At 45.1% G+C, this 17,376-nt stretch overlaps 1 protein-coding gene across 1 annotated transcript in view; it reads left to right on the plus strand.

Annotated features, from left to right (window-relative positions):
- Window positions 1-504: 504 nt before the first annotated feature.
- The window catches only part of NFKB1 (nuclear factor kappa B subunit 1), a 124,695-nt gene continuing 107,823 nt past the window's right edge, over window positions 505-17,376 (plus strand). Inside the window, exon 1 of the mRNA XM_044274701.1 lies at window positions 505-647. The gene's annotated coding sequence lies outside the window, so the exon portion shown is untranslated. The remainder of the gene's footprint in view (window positions 648-17,376) is intronic.

The following is a 17,376-nucleotide window of genomic DNA, read 5'->3' on the forward strand; positions in this document are numbered from 1 at the left end:
CCGGACCCATTCTACGGACGTGTGAATGGACCCTTAGGGCTCATGCACACAACCCTTGCCGTTTTTGCGGTTCCGCAAAACACGGATACCGTCCGTGTGCCTTCCGCATTTTGAGGAACAAAACGTCGTGCCCATCCTCTGCGGCACCATTGAAGTGAATGAGTCCGCATTTGACCCGCAAAAAATGTGTATCACAAACACGTTCATGAGCCCTCAATGTGGACTCCCTGGAGGATGACTATGATAAGCTTGTAGAAAGCGCCCTGAAAAAGTACAGGGCATCTTCATAGACATTTATGTGTCAAACCACAACATCTAAAATCCCCATGACGTCTTGTCATGACTCCATTGACAGCGAGGCATCTCTTTATCGTCCTCCTCTCACTACACAGACACCAAATGGGAATTTCCAGTCAGGAAGTGAGAACAAGAGCGACTTCTTCACAGAAGAAGCCACACACCTCCAGCCTGGGAGGGAGGAGGAACCATCAGTGATGTGATGAGCTCACCCAAATACCCGCCCAGAGCACGGAGAAAACAAGGAAACTGAAAGGAGCTCGGTCACCAGAAGAAGACTCAGGGCAATGGCCAGCTAGGGGACCCTGAGCGTGCATCACCCTGCTGCATGTGGACAGAGCTCCTGACAGGTAAGGCTCTCCAGCCTGCTGCTGAGGAACTAGAGAAGCCAACAAGTCCTGCTGGTGTCTAGCACTGTGTCAGGTCCATAAGGGACCAGAAGAGTGTGCAGGCACTTCCTCAAACACTGGGCACATGGAGGAAGAACAGAGGAAATGAGTCCAGGGAGCCCAGTGCCAGGGAGAGCTGGACCAGGGCTTCTTATATTAGGTTTGTAGAACTTGTTCTGGTGTCCTTGTTCCTCAGAGTGTCACATGCTGTCACAGTGCTGTGTGTGAAGTGACAGAGGGCAGCACTGGGGTGGTAGATGTGTGTTCAGATGTCCTCATTAGATAAGTGTAGAAAGTGCAGTGGTGTTACTAGTGTCACCTGCTACCATCCGTTCACATCTCAGACAAGGCATTTTCATTTTCAATCAGTTTTTATTCACGTTGCAGATTTGTGGTAAAAAATTCCAGCAAATGAAAATCCACCCTTTACCTGTAAGACTGCGTTCACATCACCGTTTCATTCTCCGTCCTTCTGATCTGTCAGAAGAACAGAAAAAAACAAAGACAGATCCTGTATTTTAAGGATCCATTACGCACATCTTTCATCCATATTAGCTATCGCTGTCTGAGGTGCGTTTTAACGGATCTCAGATAGAAATGGCTAAAACGGATGCAAAATGTTCATAACGAATGCTCAGGATCAGGTTTTTTACAGGATCAGGTTTTTTTTACAGGATCCTTTTTTCTACAGGATCAGGTTTTTTTTTTTTTTTTTCTGTTCTTCTCACGGATCAAAAGAACGTAAAATGAAATGTGATGTGAACCTAAGGCTCATGCACATGGCTGTAGCCGTTTTTTTGCAGTCTGCAAAACATTGATACCGGCCATGTGCGTTCTGCATTTTCCGGAACGTTCGGCCCATATAAGAACAGTCCTATCCTTGTCCGTGATGCAGACAAGAATAGGAAATGTTCTATATAGATGCATCTTTTGTGGCCCCATTGAAGTGAAAGGGTCCGCATCCAACCAGATCGGATGCAGACAAAAAATACGTTTGTGTGCATGAGCCCTAAAGCTTCAGTTATTTGGTCAGTTATTATTAACCAAAACCAGGTGCGGGTCAAAACCGCAGAACCGGAGCAGATCTTTACATAACACCTCATCTCTGAGTAGGCTTCATTACTGGTTTTCACAATTTGGCCTCATGCACACGGCCGTTGTTTTGGTCCGCATCCGAGCCGCAGTTTTGGCGTCTCGGATGCGGACCCATTCACTTCAGTGGGTCTGCAAAAGATGCGGACAGCACTCCGGGTGCTGTCCGCATCCGTTGCTCCGTTCCGTGGTCCGCAAAAAAAAAATATAACCTGTCCTATTCTTGTCCGCACTTTGCGGACAAGAATAGGCATTTATATTAAAGGCTGTCCGTGCCGTTCTGCAAATTGCGGAACGCACACGGACGCCATCCGTGTTTTGCGAATCCTCGGTTTGCGGACCGCAAAACACACAACGGTCGTGTGCATGAGACCTAACTGATGGAAATAACTGACCTAATGACTGAAGTGTGAACTAGGCCTTAATCAGATTGTTTCTGAAGGAAGTTTATGGGTTTTTTGCACATTGGAACAGTTGAGAAATATATAAAATTAGCAGCGGTGTATATATCCTTGTAATTTTATGTTATCCCCTAAACACAGCATAGGGAATAACTATTAGATCAGTGGAAGGAGCACCAATAATTGTGAGAATGGGAGCACAGGTCCCCCGAAAAGAACAGAGCGGCTGGCGGATATAGCTGAGGGCTGCAGCAGTGGCAGTGCATTTCAGGGGCCCAGCAGGGTCCCCATTGTCCTGATCGATTGGTTTCCAAGTGGTGTGACACTCACTGGTACCCCTTTAATGCCATCCACGTCTGTAATTTATTTTTTATCAAAACCTGCTTGGAAATGGATGACACGTGATAAATGAAATCTTGGACAGCAGCAGTAAATGTCATAAAATAGCAAAAAAAAATCATACCTCAATTTCAGCAGATCCCATTGGCTTATAATGGAATCCCATCAAGGTGGTTTTGTCAGTGGGAATAGAGCTGTCGAATGGAGGCACTGACGCAGTTGTTAATATAACCCTAGGATCCAGTTGATTTTAATAGGACTTCATATAGACACGCTCCTATTCGGTGCAAAAATTGATATTTGGAATGCAGCATGATAAAAAAATATATATATCATATAAAAAAGGAATGACGATGTTGATTTTTGACACCAGCATTAACTGAGCCATAACAGTGTTTCCAGATAGCAGCTAATCCTGATGGACCACAATGACTTTAAGGAGTTTGCCAGGGAAAAATAAGGGCCAGAATGGGTTAAAAATTAAAAAGATTATCAATACTCACCAACCCCGGTCCCTAGCTGCTCCTGTCCTCATTGCTCTCCTCTTCCTGGTCATAGGCTCGAGACACAGGTTTACTGCCAATGACAGTGGCGGGTCACTGCTGTGTGTGGAATTTGGGCCAGGACCAGGATTGGCAGTAGTGGGGATCGATCAGGTTATTAATGATTTGTTTATATTTTTAACCCATTCTGTCCCTTCTTCCATTTTCATTACCCCCTTGGCATCTTTGGGGGTTCCACTATTCTTGCTGTCAACAGTGATGGGAACCCAGATGCAGGGTCATGGCTCATAGAACATAGGGGGAGATTTATTAAAACTCGTGTAAAGGAAAACTGGCTTAGTTGCCCATAGCAACCAATTAGATCCCGCTATTCATTTTTCAGAGCTCCTGTGCAAAATGAAAGGTGGAATCTGATTGGTTGCTATGGGCAACTAAGCCAGTTTTCCTCAACACCAGTTTTGATAAATCTCTATCATAGTATTTTAGGTGCGTTTTTAGGGAAGGTTTGTTTTATCATTTTTGGACTAAAATGTGGTGGCCAGGTGTTGCTTGAGAGTTTTTGGTTCATGAGGTAAAAGTGTTTGGTCCATGTGGTTTCAGAAGTGTTTTATAAAAACGCAGCATCCTGAAGAAAGTTTGTTTCTATGGGGGTTCTTCTCCTCAGGCTTCTCAATAGAATGGCAAAAATGTATGTAAAACACCTGTACAAATGTACATAAAAAAGGCATAAAACCCTGTTACTGAATTATCACGTACATGTACGTTTGCTGAAGGGGTCCCACTTCCTGACGTACGTGGTGAGAACTGTATCGTTATGTACGTGGTGAGAACTGTATTGTCACACCCCAACCAATCATGAGAATAGTGTCCCTTGTGTGAATGAAATGGTGGTGCACATGCATGACCACTGATAGCCGAGCGCCATACAGGGAGGTCTTAGAGAAGTGAATTGATCGGTGGTCCACTTGTATAAGGGGCTGCTGTAAAACTCCTCTTAGGGGACTAAAAAACTATTGGGGTCATTTATCAAACTGGTGTAAAGTAGAACTGGCTTAGTTGCCCATAGCAACTAATCAGATTCCAGCTTTCATTTTCTAAAGGAGCCTTCCAAAATGAAAAGGTGGAATCGGATTGGTTGCTATGGGCAACTAAGCCAGTTCTACTTGACACCAGTTTGATAAATGACCCCATATATGTAGTCAGTGGTGATCTAATATTTAGGCAGAGACCGTGTGAAATAGGGACACACGCAGGGAACTTTTCTCAGTGCCGGTCAGGCTAGGAATTGGGCTGCATGTACGGGGCCCTGTCTGTAATTAACCCCTTGGCGACATATGACGTACCAGTACGTCACAGCGGGTAGTGACTACTCGCAAATTGACGTTCTGGTACATCATGATGATCGGGCGGGCTGTGGGCGCCTGATCAATGCAGGGGCTCAGCTGTGACTGCCAGCCTGGCCCCTGCTGTATCCGCTAAAAAAACGAATGAAATAGCTGATATCAACAGAGGTGTGTGGCGCCGGACACCTTCTCGGTGGTTATGGTTGTTATTTTTAATTGCACTATACTATAGCAGGGGTAGGCAACCTCCGGCACTCCAGCTGTTGTGAAACTACAACTCCCAGCATGCATACTTGCTCTGCTCTTCTAAGAACTTACATAGAAATGAATGGAGCATGCTGGTAATTGTAGTTTCACAACAGCTGGAGTGCCGAAGGTTGCTGATCCCTGCACTATAGTATCTATACTTATAGTATAGTATAGTATCTATACTTCACACTGATAACCAAAAGGGGCAATCTGGTTGATTGACACACTGCTTTTCTTTCTCTCTTCTGTACTACCCTGCTGTATCCGCCAGCATCACTGTAAACGCTGATGCCGACGGATTAACCCTTTATATCCGACCATGGCATATCAGAGGATTGCAGAGGGAGGGGGCTCCCTCTGCCTCTCCATCGGCCCCCTGCACTGCAGTGACAGGGGGCCGGAGGCTGCCAACTACGAAAGCCCCGAGGCTGGGTCTCACAGGCACACTGTCAGTGTGAAACTGATAGTTTTAGTGTAGTAAAATATAGCAATGTACTACATTTAAACATCAGACCCTGAAATGTTAAAGTCCATGTACTAGGACAAAAATAAATAAAAGTTTACAGTAAATGGAGCGATTCATCAAGCTTTTTTTTTTTTTTATAATAAAAAATAGACATTAATTTATTTATAAAAATAGACATATTAGATATCGCTGCATCCGTAATGAGCGGCGCTATAAAAATATCACATGACCTATCCCCTTAGGCGAAAGCCGTAAAAAAATATAAATGAAAAACTGTGCAATTTTTTGGTCACCCTGTCCTAAAAAGTGTAATATTGAAAGATCAAAAAATCTTATGTACCCAAAACAGTACCAATAAAAACATCAACTCTTCCCGCAAAAAAATAAGCCCCTGCACAAGATGATTGGCAGAAAAATAAAAACAAATATGGCTTTCAGAAAATGGAGACACAGAAACATAATTTTTTTTCAAAAATGCTTTTTATTGTGTAAAACTGATATAAATAAAATACAAAATAAACATATTAGGTATCAGTACGTCTGTAATGACTTTTTCTATAAAATATTACATGATCTAAAATAAAAATAAAAACTGCCAAAACTGAATTTTTTGGGGTTACCTTTGCCTCACAAAAAGCGTAATATCGCATAATATCCCATAGTTTCCAAAATTGTGAGTTTCTACTGTAGGGGTACATCAGGAGGTCTTCAAATGTGACATGGCAATTTAAAATTATCTCAGTGAAATCTGCCCTCCAAAATCCATATGTTGCTCCTTCCCTTCTGCGTCCTGCCGTGTGCCCATACATCAGTTTACAACCACATATGGGGTGTTCCTGTAAACTGCAGAATCAAGGTAAAAAAATATTCAGCTTTATCTTGTTGTTAACCCTTCCTGCCTTACCAGAAAAAATGGATTGAAATGGAAAATCTGCAAAAAGAAGTAAAAGTTAGAAATTTCTCCTTAAATTTTCGCCAGTGCTGCAGCACTGGCCAATCGCAACGCACAGCTCATAGCCAGGCTATGGGCTGTGCACTGTGATTGGCCAGCACTGCAGCAAGGAACACGCCTCCTACAAAAAAATCAGTCCAGTACAACAGACGGAGCTGAGACACCAGAGCCTATACCGGGCGAACGGGGCAGCGCCCAGGCATACTAGTAAGTGCAGGGGGACCCCTGGGCGCCGCTCTGCCCACAGGTATAGTTAGTTTTTAGTTTGTACACTAGTGAAAGGTCCTCTTTAAGGTAAAAACTGGCCTGGGAAAGAAGGGGTTAAGACTAGTGTCAATCACAGTGTTGAACACTGCACAGTGCTTGGTCACCCTGTAGATGTGTGTCACGGACGGTGTACAGGAAACAAGGCAAAGCAACATGTATAAATGACTCGCTGGATCCAAAAGCTAAGGAACCAAGGGAGACCCCTGCAGAAGACCTGGCACTTTCCCTGGCTGCTCAGCCTATGCAAAGATCCTAATGGTGGAGGTTTGCATATCCACGAACCTTGACTATAAAGCCCTGAGCACCCTACAATAGTGAGGGGACACGACCACCGGCTCCCTACACAAGATACAGAGGGAGTCAGGGTCACCTGGGATCCAGCAAACAGAAAATAACAGATAAAGGTACAACACTTAGCTTTGTAGCAGACAGGAGAACAAGGTCAGCATGCACACACACTCCAGGAAGAAGTATAAGACGCCCAGCAATGCACCATGGGGAGGGATTTAAAGGGAAGCAATCAGTCCAACTCCATGACAGCTGAGAGAGGCTAACAAGATGAGGAACTGAACAGCACAACAAAGAGAACTCAAGGAGGAGGTTCTGAAAGGCCTCTGTCAGAGCTTCTCAGCTGTCTGGTTGTGACAGTACCTCTCCCTCTACGAGTGGACTCCGGACACTCAGAGCCCACCTTCTCAGGATGGGACCTATGGAAAGCCCTGATGAGACGAGAGGCCTTAACGTCCTCTCCTCAGGACCATAACCCTCCCAATGAACAAGGTACTGAAGAGAACCGCGAACAAGATGAGAATCCACAATCCTAGAGACCTGAAATTCAAGATTCCCATCAACCATAATCGGAGGAGGAGGCAAAGGCGAGGGTACAATGGGTTGAACATAAGGTTTCAATAAGGACTTATGAAAAACATTATGGATCTTCCAAGTCTGAGGAAGATCAAGACGGTAGGCAACAGGATTGATGACAGACAGGATTTTGTAAGGCCCAATAAACCTAGGACCCAACTTCCAGGAGGGAACCTTCAATTTGATATTCTTGGTAGACAACCACACCAGATCACCAACATTCAGGTCCGGACCAAGCACACGTCTCTTATCTGCCACACGCTTATATCTCTCACTCATGCTCTTTAGATTATCCTGAATCTTTTGCCAAATAGATGACAAAGACGAGGAGAATCTGTCCTCATCAGGTAAACCAGAAGACCCCTCTCCCGAGAAAGTCCCAAACTGCGGATGAAACCCATATGCACCAAAAAATGGTGACTTATCAGAGGACTCCTGACGACGGTTATTTAAAGCAAACTCAGCAAGGGACAAAAAAGAACACCAATCCTCTTGATTCTCCGCCACAAAACAGCGCAGATATGTCTCCAGATTCTGATTGACGCGCTCTGTCTGGCCATTCGACTGCGGGTGGAAAGCAGAAGAGAATGACAACCGAACCCCCAAGCGAGAACAGAAAGCCTTCCAGAATCTGGAAACAAACTGCGTGCCCCTATCAGAGACTATGTCTGAAGGAATACCGTGCAATTTGACAATGTGATCAATAAATGCCTGCGCCAGCGTCTTATCATTGGGCAAACCAGGAAAAGGGATGAAATGCACCATTTTGCTAAAACGGTCCACCACCACCAGAATCACAGTCTTCCCCGAGGAACGAGGCAGGTCCGTTATGAAGTCCATGGACAGATGTGTCCAAGGACGGGAAGGAATGGGTAAGGGAAGGAGAGGACCTGATGGCCGTGAATGAGGGACTTTGGCACGAGCGCAAGTCTCGCAGGCTGCCACAAAACCCTCAACCGACTTACGAAGCGCAGGCCACCAGAATCTCCGAGCGATGAGATCCAGTGTGGCTCTTACCCCCGGGTGCCCAGCAAGGACCGTATCGTGGTGTTCTTTAAAAATCTTGTGTCTTAAAGCGAGAGGCACAAACAACCTCCCAGGAGGACAAAGATCAGGAGCCTCTGACTGGGCTGCCTGCACCTCTGCCTCCAATTCAGGAAAAAGAGCAGAGACCACCACACCTTCAGCCAAAATGGGACCCGGGTCTTCAAAATTCCCGCCTCCCGGAAAACAACGTGACAGGGCATCTGCCTTCACATTCTTAACTCCAGGGCGGAACGTGACAACAAAACTAAACCTAGAAAAGAACAAAGACCATCTGGCCTGTCTCGGGTACAGACGCTTGGCTGACTCCAAGTAGGCCAGATTTTTATGGTCAGTAAATACGGTAATAGGGTGTCTGGCTCCCTCTAGCCAATGGCGCCATTCCTCAAAAGCTAACTTGATGGCCAACAATTCCCTATCTCCCACATCGTAATTTCTCTCTGCGGAGGAGAGTTTTCTTGAGAAAAAGGCACACGGTCGCCAATTGGCAGGAGAGGAACCCTGAGACAAGACCGCCCCCACACCCACCTCAGAAGCATCAACCTCAACTATGAAGGGTAAAGAAACATCAGGTTGCACCAAGATGGGAGCGGAAGCAAAACTCTCCTTGATATCAGAAAAAGCCTTACGCGCCTCTACTGACCAAGAAGAAAAATCTACCCCCTTTCTGGTCATATCAGTGAGTGGTTTAACAATAGAAGAATAATTCAAAATGAACTTCCTGTAATAATTGGCAAAGCCCAAAAAACGCATCAGCGCCTTCTGATTCTCAGGAAGCTCCCACTCAAGCACAGCGCGGACCTTCTCGGGGTCCATGCGAAAACCAGAAGCGGAGAGAAGAAACCCCAGAAATTGAATTTCTGGACCCGCAAACACACATTTTTCCAGTTTCGCATATAATTTATTCTCCCGCAGGATGAGCAAGACCTGACGTAAATGTTCCTTATGAGTTTTGAAATCGGGAGAAAAAATCAAAATGTCATCCAAATACACCAATACAAATTTTCCCATCAAATGATAAAAAATGCTGTTCACGAAATGCTGAAAAACGGCTGGGGCATTCATCAAACCAAAAGGCATAACCAAATTTTCAAAATGGCCCTCAGGGGTATTGAAGGCCGTCTTCCATTCGTCCCCTTCTCTGACCCTGACCAGGTTGTATGCCCCTCTTAGATCTAATTTGGAAAAGACTTTAGCCCCAACAACCTGGTTAAACAGGTCCGGGATCAGAGGAAGCGGATAAGGGTCACGAATTGTGATATTGTTCAGCTCCCTGAAATCCAGACAAGGTCTTAAAGAACCATCTTTTTTCTTAACAAAGAAAAAACCAGCGGCAACAGGTGACTTCGAGGGTCATATGTGTCCCTTTCTCAGACTCTCAGAGATATAAGCACGCATAGCGATCCTCTCAGGTTGGGAAAGATTGTATAAACGAGATTTAGGCAGCTTGGCGTCTGGGATGAGATTAATAGGGCAATCGTACTCCCTGTGCGGGGGCAAATCCTGAACTCCACTCTCAGAGAAGACATCCGAAAATTCAGAGAGAAAAGATGGTACAGTCTTAGTAGCAACCTCAGAAACAGAAGTCATGAGGCAATTCTCTCTGCAAAAGTCACGCCAACCATTTATTTGCCTCGCTTGCCAATCAATGGTGGGGTTATGCTTAGTGAGCCAGGGCAGCCCCAACACCAGAGGGGTAGGTAAACCGCTAAGGACGAAACATGACACATCCTCAACATGAGCATCACTCACAATTAAACGGATATTGTGAACTATGCCCTTTAATGATTTTTGAGAAAGTGGAGCGGAATCGATGGCAAAAACAGGAATATCCTTTCCCAAAGTGCGCACCTGGAAACCATGAGTTATCGCAAATTGATTATCAATGCTCCACTATCCACAAAAATCTCACAAAAAATGTTCTTGCTCTCTAGCGCCACCCTAGCCGGCAGGACAAAACGGGAACTACAAGCAAATGGAAAACCTTCAATTTCCGCCTCAACCCTGCCAATAGTAACAGACGGAACATTTTTAAAAGATTTTTTCCTGTTTGTTTCTTTATTACTCCCAGAAAACTGCCTGAATCTCCTAGAGGGACAAATATTTGCCAAATGATTTATACCTCCACAACAAAAACAAACCCTCCCATGCGAGCTGAATCTTCTATTGTCAGAAGCAATCAACCCCAGCTGCATGGGCTCCTGCTCAGAAGGGGCTGACAGCGACTGAGACCCCTGCGGACAGAATGGGACCGCTGCACTGTCCTGGGACTGAGTATGACAGGAAGGGGACATCTCCCCTCTCTCTCTAAGACGCCTGTCAATACGAACAGCCTGAGACATGGCAGAGTCCAAAGAAATAGGCCTCTCATGAAAGGCAAATGCATCTTTCAATCCCTCTGAAAGACCATGGCAAAATTGACTTCGGAGTGCAGCATCATTCCAACCAGTATCAACTGCCCATCTCCGAAATTCTGAGCAGTATATTTCTGCGGATTGTTTACCCTGGCATAATAGACGTAGTTTAGACTCATCCAGAGCAATACGATCCGGATCATCATATATCTGACCCAGGGCTAAAAAGAATTCATCCACTGAACGGAGGGGCCGTGCCCACTCCGGCAGCGAAAAGGCCCACGACTGAGCGTTACCTCTGAGCAGCGATATAATGATCCCCACCCTCCGTTCCTCATCACCAGAGGAGTGGGGAAGAAGGCGAAAATGGAGTTTGCAAGCCTCTCTAAAACACACAAAATTCTCACTACCCCCGGAGAACGTATCCGGGAGCGAGATCTTAGGCTCAGAACAAACTCCATGAACGCAAGCTGAACCGGTCACTTGAAGCTGAGAAAAAGTCTTACGGAGATCAGCTACCTCCAATGAAAGACCCTGGAAGCGTTCAGCCAAAAGTGAAACCGGATCCATGCTTGAGACGGTTATGGCAGCTTATAATGTCACGGACGGTGTACAGGAAACAAGGCAAAGCAACATGTATAAATGACTCGCTGGATCCAAAAGCTAAGGAACCAAGGGAGACCCCTGCAGAAGACCTGGCACTTTCCCTGGCTGCTCAGCCTATGCAAAGATCCTAATGGTGGAGGTTTGCATATCCACGAACCTTGACTATAAAGCCCTGAGCACCCTACAATGGTGAGGGGACACGACCACCGGCTCCCTACACAAGATACAGAGGGAGTCAGGGTCACCTGGGATCCAGCAAACAGAAAATAACAGATAAAGGTACAACACTTAGCTTTGTAGCAGACAGGAGAACAAGGTCAGCATGCACACACACTCCAGGAAGAAGTATAAGCCGCCCAGCAATGCACCATGGGGAGGGATTTAAAGGGAAGCAATCAGTCCAACTCCATGACAGCTGAGAGAGGCTAACGAGATGAGGAACTGAACAGCACAACAAAGAGAACTCAAGGAGGAGGTTCTGAAAGGCCTCTGTCAGAGCTTCTCAGCTGTCTGGTTGTGACAATGTGTTACTTTGATTCTCAATAGGTCTCTAAGGGCTCTTTCACACTTGCGTTCTTTTCTTCCGGCATAGAGTTCCGTCGTCGGGGCTCTATGCCGGAAGAATCCTGATCAGGATTATCCAAATGCATTCTGAATGGAGAGAAATCTGTTCAGGATGCATCAGGATGTATTCAGTTAAGGACCGGAACGTTTCTTGGCCGGAGAAAATACCGCAGCATGCTGTGCTTTTTGCTCCGGCCAAAAATCCTGAACACTTGCCGCAAGGCCGGATGCGGAATTAATGCCCATTGAAAGGCATTAATCCGGATCCGGCCTTAAGCTAAACGTCGTTTCGGCGCATTGCTGGATCCGACGTTTAGCTTTTTTTGAATGGTTACCATGGCTGCCGGGACGCTAAAGTCCTGGCAGCCATGGTAAAGTGTAGTGGGGATCCGACGTTTGCATATGTATTAAATCTTTTTTTAACACAATAAAAGCACACAGAGCTATGGGGACTGGGTATTGTGGATGTGCTAGCGGCCATCTAGCAACCCATGTCCTCAGCCCTATACACAAAATCCCAGTGACAGGTTCCCTTTGAGACAGGTTCCCAGCCGATCAGATATTGATGACCTATCCTTATTTTTTTTATGCCTAGCATGTGGTGCCGGATATATCATACCACAGGCACCATTGTGATCCACTCGTAATTTCATAAATGTTTCTTTATAAACCTCCTTTATTGTGCCATCACCAGTGACAGTTTTTTCTGTTAGGCTGTCAGAATCTTTTTTCTTCCATTTTCAGTGATATCTGATTACATGGTTACATAGTAACATAGTTACTGAAAAAAACATTTGTCCATCCAGTTCGGCCTGTTATCCTGCAAGTTAATCCAGAGGAAGGCAAATAAAAACTGTGAGGTAGAAGTGAATTTTCCCCACTTTAGGGTAAAAAAATTCCTTCCCGACTCCAATCAAGCAATCAGAATAACTCCCTGGATCAACAACCCATCTCTAGTAGCTATAGCCTGTAATATTATTACACTCCAGAAATACCTCCAGGCCCCTCCAGTGCTCCAGACTAAAAAAAATACCTAGTAGCCATTGGCTCCTGAACTGAAAAATTTAGGAGCCAAATTAAATTTTTAGTCGCCAAATCGAAACCGAATCAAAATTTTGGTATCGTGAAAACGCTACGCCGATCAGATCGCTGTAGGGTTGTTTCGATACTAATATTTTGATTTGCTTTCGTCACCATAAAAAAGTATTGCGATACTCAATACCACACAAAAAAAAAAAAAAAAAAAAAGCCACGTGCATTTCACATTTTATGAAACGTTCGGCCCATAATAGAACAGTCCTATCCTATTTTTTGGGGTGACAAGGTGACAAAAAAATGGCGAATCGCATGGTTTTTATTTATTTATTTCTGTTACGGAGCTCACCGCATAGGAGATATATTTTCTAATAATTTAATAGTTTGGACTTTTCGGACGCAGCTGTATGTAATATGTTCATTTATTTATTGTTTATATATTTTATATGTAAAATTAGGAAAGGGGGGATTTAAACTTAATATTTTAGGGTACTTTCACACTAGCGGTTTTCTTTTCCGGCATAGAATTCCGTCACAGGGGCTCAATACCGGAAAATAACTGATCAGGCATATCCCCATGCATTCTGAATGGAGAGTAATCCGTTCAGGATGCATCAGGATGTCTTCAGTTCAGTCGTTTTGACTGATCAGGCAAAAGAGAAAACCGTAGCATGCTACGGTTTTATCTCCGGCGAAAAAAACTGAAGACTTGCCTGAATACCGGATCTGGCATTTTTCCCCATAGGAATGTATTAGTGCCGGATCCAGCATTCAAAATACCGGAATGCCGGATCCGTCCTTCCGGTCTGCGCATTCTCAGACCGGTAAAAATGTGTAAAAAGATGCAAGACAGATCCGTCTGTCCGCATGACAAGCGGAGAGATGGATTTGTTCTTGCAATGCATTTGTGAGATGGATCCGCATCCGGATGCGTCTCACAAATGCTTTCAGTCACATCCAGATCGGCGGATCCGGCAGGCAGTTCCGACGACGGAACTGCTTGTCGGATCACGCTGTGTCTATTTTGTGCGTTTTTCACGCAACGCAGGCCCTATAGAAGTGAATGGGCCTTCGTGAAAATCGCAAGCATCCGCAAGCAAGTGTGGATGCGGTGCAATTTTCACGCATGGTTGCTAGGATGAAAGTCTATTCACTGTGTTATTTTCCCTTATGACATGGTTATAATGGAAAATAATAGCATTCTTTAATACAGAATGCTCAGTAGAAGATCAATTGAGGGTAAAAAAATTAACTCACCTCCTCCAATTGATCGCGTAGCTGCCTGTCTCCTGTTCTTTCTTCAGGACCTGTCAAAGGTTCCTGTGCTCATCACATGGTACATCACATGATCCATCACCATGGTAATGGACCATGTGATGAGCTCAGTGACGTCACCACAGGTCCTTTGACAGGTCCTGAAGAAAGAACAGGAGACCGGCAGCTACGCGATCAATTGGAGGAGGTGAGTTAATAAAAAAAAAAATGTTTTAACCCTCATTGGCACTGCGCCACCAATGTTTATTATACAGGGGTGTTGGGGGGGGGAGGGGGGCGCACTGCGCCACCAATGTTTATTATACTGGGGTGTTGGGGGGGGCACTGCACCACCAATGTTTATTATACTGGGGTGTTGGGGGGGAAGGGGGGCGCACTGCGCCACCAATGTTTATTATACTGGGGTGTTGGGGGGGGCACTGCACCACCAATGTTTATTATACTGGGGTGTTGGGGGGGGGGGGGGCACTGCGCCACCAATGAAGATAACTGACCTGTTAATACAAATACAGGAGGCGGGTGCTGGAATCAAATAGCCGGCACCCGACCTCTATGACAGGGAGCTGCGGTCTGCAGCAGATCCCCTAACTGAGGGGTTAACTGCAGCAGATCGCAGCTCCCTGTCATAGAGGTCGGGTGCCGGCTATTTGATTCCAGCACCCGCCTCCTGTATTTGTATTAACAGGTCAGTTATCTTCATTGGTGGCGCAGTGTCCACAGCCCCTCCCCTCCTCCTCCCGTCTCTCTTCTTATTGGCGGTGGCAGCAGCACAGGGGGAGGGACTCCTTCTCGGTGGGGCAGAGAACTATCATCTCCTGTGCCCGCTGCTGTATTTAACTGCAAAGCTGCTCAGGCGGGTCTAGTCGCAAATGGCGACAAGACTAAAAAGTATTGTTGCCATTTGTAAATTCTAAGTCGCATTGGCGACCATTTTGGGAGCCATCTGGAGCCCTGCCCTCTTGAACTCTTTTAGTGAATTCACCATCACCATCTAGCCAAGAATCGGCCCTTTGCGGCACACAGAGCATGCTATCTATCACTGATGATAGCTGAAGGAACAGCGATGTCAATGTATACCAGTTTTCGGAGGGACTGGCCGGGAATCTAATATATATGGGGACCTTATGACTGTCACCCATGAAATGATGGGGGGTATGAGAAGAATCGGGTGTGTTGAAATGCTACACCAGATCCTATTGTTTTCCTGGGAGATGAGCCAATGCTTGAGGTGTCTGGCTGCAGCTTTCTCCTCTCTCCCCATTGAAAACACATACTGAGCATGTATGGAGAGATAGCTGTCAGCCGGACCTGTGTTCAGCCGACGGCTATTGAAGGTGTATGGGCACCTTTAAAGGGAGTCTGTCAGCTTCAAAAGACCCCACAAACTACAGTAAGTTGTACATAGCATAAATGACCTAGTATTATGCAATTTGTATCATTTTACTCACTTGCATTCCGATTCTGTGCTCTTACACACCAGCAGTAGTAAAATACATTGAGTGGACTTCTCCAGAAGTCCTCTCAGTTAGGCCTCTTTCACACTACCGTTTTTTTTTCCGTTTTGCGGTCCGTTTTTCGCGTTCCGTATACGGTCCGTATACGGAACCATTCATTTCAATGGTTCCGCAAAAAAAAGGAATGTGTTCCGTATGCATTCCGTTTCCGTATTTCCGTTTTTCCATTCCGTTGAAAAGATAGAACATGTCCTATATTTGGCCGCAAATCACGGTCCGTGGCTCCATTCAAGTCAATGGGTCCGCAAAAAAAACGGAACACATACGGAAATGCATCCGTATGTCTTCCGTATCCGTTCCGTTTTTTGCGGAACCATCTATCGAAAATGTTATGCCCAGCCCAATTTTTTCTATGTAATTACTGTATACTGTATATGCCATACGGAAAAACGGAACGGAACAACGGAACGGAAACGGAACCACAACGGAAGCAAAAAACGGAACAACGGATCCGTGAAAAACGGAACGCAAAACACTGAATTCAACATACTGTAGTGTGAAAGAGGCCTTAGGTGCATGAGCTCAGGAGTCCTCTCAATGCATTTCACAGCTGGTTTGTAGGAGAGCACAGAGTTGGATCGCAAGTATGAAGTATGAAGATACAGAATCAAACTCTGCATCATTTACACTGTACCGCCTCGCCTCCTCTAGTTTGGGTAGTTTCAGAGATGACAGATTCCCTTTACACTCGGAGTAGGCCTATCCTTAGGATAAAACCTAAACAGGCCTCAATACAACAACAAATCAGGGTATGTATAGTCACCAGAACATATACCTATAGTGTTGCTCACTCACAGACAACAAAAACATACTCACTATAATCAAAAATATATCCACTTTATTGCATAAAAATTCATATACACAATATATTACAATATAATGGTAATGATAAAAGGAAAACAACAGATAAGGGTGCCAGAATCGCCTGACCTATGCTGCTACTACTCCACATGTCAAGTGTCGCCATGTCCAAAGAATATACATTATAAAACATGAATATCGCAAGATGGCCTACCTGTTACTACATGCATGGATACATCCCTCAGTATGGTCAGGAAAGCCAATGTGACAAAAATGTGCCACAAAATATAAACGCAGCGCAGGTCAGCAAAAATACCTCATTTTCCTTAGGATATCCTATTAAAGGGGTTGTCTCACTTCAGCAAGTGGAGAGAAATGTAGAGAAAGTGAATACAAGGCACTTACTAATGTATTGTGATTGTCCATATTGCTTCCTTTGCTGGCTTGGTTAATTTTTCCACCACATTATACACTGTGTGTTTCCATGGTTATGACCACCCTGCAATCCATCAGTGGTGGTCGTGCTTGCACACTATAGGAACAAGTGCCAGCCACTGTGCTATCTGTGGCCGTGGGAGCTCATATAGTCTGGTGCTTTTTCCTACAATGTGCAAGGACAGCCACGCTGCCGGATTGCAGTGTTGTCTGTAACCATGGAAACGAGTAGTGTATAATGTGATAGGAAAATGAATCCAGCCAGCAAAGGAAGCAATATAGACAATAACAATACATTAGTAAGTGCATTTTTTTTTTTTTTACCTTCGCTACATAATAAATGCGACTTGCTGAAGTGAGTCAACCCCTTTAATGTTTAATCAGTGTGGGACTCCACTGATCAGCACAATGAAAGGGCCGTGCGAGTGTTGCATCCATTCATTAGTAACACAGGACACAGAGGCCCATACTTACTATAGCGGCTCCTTCATTGTGCTAGTTGTCTATGGTCCCAGAGGACATCAGTGTTTGAAATCAAGTATTTATGTTAAACATGTTTTTTAAGATTATTTGGTGATGTTATTTT

Source organism: Bufo gargarizans, unplaced genomic scaffold (genome assembly GCF_014858855.1).
Source record: "Bufo gargarizans isolate SCDJY-AF-19 unplaced genomic scaffold, ASM1485885v1 original_scaffold_2009_pilon, whole genome shotgun sequence".
Classification (NCBI taxonomy): domain Eukaryota; kingdom Metazoa; phylum Chordata; class Amphibia; order Anura; family Bufonidae; genus Bufo; species Bufo gargarizans.